The sequence below is a fragment of the Haemaphysalis longicornis genome, unplaced genomic scaffold, assembly GCF_048455015.1.
Source record: "Haemaphysalis longicornis isolate Haplotype H1 unplaced genomic scaffold, Haemaphysalis longicornis Haplotype H1 scaffold_1026, whole genome shotgun sequence".
NCBI classification, from domain to species: Eukaryota; Metazoa; Arthropoda; class Arachnida; order Ixodida; family Ixodidae; genus Haemaphysalis; species Haemaphysalis longicornis.
Genome location: NW_027526206.1, coordinates 25,198 through 28,706, shown reverse-complemented (window position 1 = coordinate 28,706; position 3,509 = coordinate 25,198). Strand labels below are relative to the sequence as shown.

Sequence of the window (3,509 nt, the reverse complement as noted above, 5' to 3'; positions counted from 1 at the left end):
AGAATTCCGTTTCACTCATTTATAAAAAAGCCCTCACCACAGTCATACTCTGTAACACTAATAAAAAAAGCACAGCATTGCTTAATACATCGAAAGCAAGAGTGCAAGCTTACCTTGATGAATTGTTGTTTTGAACTTTTGAAGGCTGGTAAACAGCAAACATGCAAACTATGCAGCGAAAATGAGTGAAGGCATAAGCATGTCGCATCAATGTATTTATTGTCCCATCCAAGAGCCAGCATTGCTTAATACAACAAAAGCAAGAGTGCAAGCTTACCTTGAGGAAGTTGTTTTGAAATTTTGAAGGCTGGTGAACAGCAAACATGCAAACTATGCAGTGAAAATGAGTGAAGGCATAAGCATGTCGCATCAATGTATTTATTGTCCCATCCAAGAGCCACTGTGAACATATTGGTACCAGGATTTAGTTTGTAGCTACCTACCAGCATTGCCATTTTCGCAACCAGCATACTGATGTACGCAGGCTGCTTTATGCAGGAATCAACAAAATGGTTACTGTAAGTGGTGAACAAATGCGACGTTAGGTTACGGTAAAAAGATTGCATGAAAGGAACCCTAGAAAAGCTTAGCTAGAAAAAAAAAAAAAAAAAACCCTAGAGCAGAAGTGTTTCGATCAGCATCTGCCAGCACAGTAGAAGCAGGGCAACCATATCTGATCAACGAACAAAACAAGGGTCTTAAAGCAGTGTACACTCGGCATGACAATATACAGCCACAGTGAACAGCAGTGGGTGGATACAATCTGCAACTTGATAACAGCCAGAAGTAGGTGAGGCAGCCTTCTACCCCACTGATCAGAACCTTTTGAGCCATACTGACAGTGCAAGATGGGAAAGGGCAGCTTAACATTTTTCAATCCATTGTTTGGGCAGACATCAATGGTGCATAAACAAAAAACTGCAGCCACAACGTATAATGTAAGTTTTAACTGACATTCACGTGGTGAAAGCTGATCCCCTACGTCACACCTTCATGAATATGTTGCTGGAGGAGGTGGCGGCGTCACAAAAAAGTTTGTGAAAGGTGCACAATAGAACCTGGCTTCAATAGAGGTTTACATGGGCAGTGAGGACGTGCCAGCTCTCTCACAGTCATTGGCACCACACACAGTCCTCCTCAGCAGGGTCCCTCAAGTGAATACCACTTTGGAACACAGTGGGCTAAAATACCACGCAGAATACTTCCACTTCATTCTTTCAGTTCAATAAGCACGTACACAAGTCTTCAAATGGCTGCTCATGGTAGTTAAATGAAGTTGGTTTCATGCTGTGCCAAGGCTATCGCAAATGAAGCCACTGCTATAAGTCACATTTATGCATACAATGGATGGTTTTGAACAACTAATTTTCTTGCACCCGAGAAAAATAGTTTGAATCTTGAGTGCCTAACAAGCAAGATTCAAAGAACATCTTCCATGCACTACAAGGCACTTTCCTCACCACTTGTTTTTCTCTTTATTGTGCAGCTGAATGTACAGGATTGTTTTTACTATTTACATATCGTAGGCTGCAATCAACCTCTCCCCAAGCCCTTTTGCTTTTTCAACAGTGGCCCTTGCTAGAATTTTTGTGTTTTTGGCAGCTTGGCGGCATGCCTGCCTTGTCTTGCGCTGCTGATGATCCATCCAATGACCCTGACTTGGAAACTGGTTGCATGCCTGGTGCAGCTTCTTGTGTTGCCTGCTGGTCTGCTCCTTGCACTGCTGACACAGCTGGGACCTGTATCGAAATGGATGGCATCATTGAAGGTTTTGCAAGGCTTTTGTACAGATATTTAGAGCACAAGTATGTACTCTTAAAATCCAGCACACCAGCATGCTTATTTACAAAAAGGGTTCCAGCAACATAACATATTCAATGACTCTGGCTTTCTCATAAAAACACACAGTTACGATCAGCTGCGCGCTGCCGTGTTGACACTGAAGTCATTACTTAAACCAAAGAGAAGGCACATACAATAAACTCACAGGACGCCAACAATGTTTTCAGAGGTCGTGCTTTAACAAGACATGGCTTTAGCAGTTGGATTATTCAAGACTGAACAACCACACAAAATGAGTAAATGTTTTGAACTTATTGTGGAACAGCTACGGAACAACGAATGCATGAAGGCAGCTTGTGTATTATGGAAATGGTACCCCAGAGGCACTATTTAGTTGCTATTTAGGCAAGCACCGTCTGATCAGCAACATTTACGCTGTTTGACACCTTCGCACGTAATTTCAAACTGTTCCTGCGCTTCGGCACGCTTGTATAGAGGCACTGGAAAAAATAGAGAGCCTTCAATTTCACACGCGTACCTGGTTATATCTGGGCGTGAGACCTCGGTTAGACAGGTGATGATTGGTACTTGTGGGCGTGTAATGTACACACACGGTGCTTAGATATATCAGTGCGCGTTATTGGTCATCTAATAGAAACATTCTACACGAGAATTTTCACAAAATTAGGAACTCCCGTAAAATGCAGCCCACTGCTCCAGAACGCCCTGCATGCCTGCCGCTCTTAGCAAGACGAGGCCGTCTTCTGGAAGGTTAACACGAATGAAGTACGAGAATTTTTTCGCTGTGTGGCCTGATAAGATACCCTGTTTCCTACGTTTGTCGCTCTCAACATATAAAATTAACATTTGCTCACAGAAACAGCTCTACAGTGCGTCAAGACATCAAGAATACACGAATAGTACAACAAAGAAAGAACCCGATTAACCATCCGGTCAATAAAACATCGTCTACGTGTTAGCGACGAACAGAGGTGATATGGTCGAGTTGGCCGTTATGGCTTGTTTAAGGCACCAAAGCAAACGATCAGCTGTTACTCAGCGTCCTTTCACGATTTTGTCAGCATGCCGACCGCACGTCGGGTAAGGCGACAACAATTACACTTATGAGTGGAAATGAACAACAACCGTGTATACTTACTTGGGGTTATATGACGCGTCGCTCCGCTACTCGTAGTCTTCCAGAACGAAATTTAACGCTGTGCAGCGGCCCTTCAGCAGACACATGCCACCGATGCCACCGCTGACCATGACCGCCGACTCGCAAGGCTCCACTAAACTCAGCCGCGTATGCCGTTCACAAATCACTTTCCCTCTTATAAAAGAGTACTTCTAAACCTTAATTAAAACTTAACGTATAGTACAAGTTGTTTATGCGACTAATAATTTATACTGTAATAAACATTAGTTGTAGCTTTTCAATTTAAAAAAGATATTTCGAGTCAAGTCAAGATGTTGGCATAGTCAAGCCAAGTTCGAAAATCACACGTCTATCTGGCATGGCCGCCTTCATGGGGGTTGAAGCAGACGATCAACGGCTCGCATAGACACTAGCGCCAGTGTCCCCTCTAGTGTATATTAGTATGAAACTCTATGTTAGCTATGGTTTCACTGGCTTCTGCTGGCTGCAACACGGCTTCTGTCCGTCTTGATCGAAACCCTTGCAAGTCAAGACAAGCATCGAGCCAATTTATTTCGTGGATTTTGCG

General features: G+C 43.3%; 1 long non-coding RNA gene across 1 annotated transcript; it reads right to left on the bottom strand.

Annotated features, from left to right (window-relative positions):
* Window positions 1-360: 360 nt before the first annotated feature.
* LOC144160526 (uncharacterized) lies at window positions 361-3,066 on the bottom strand. Its single transcript, XR_013320382.1, has 2 exons — window positions 2,942-3,066; window positions 361-1,739 (listed from the first exon to the last, which is right to left on the bottom strand). It is a non-coding gene; the product is annotated as an uncharacterized LOC144160526 (long non-coding RNA).
* Between the last annotated feature and the right edge of the window lie 443 nt (window positions 3,067-3,509).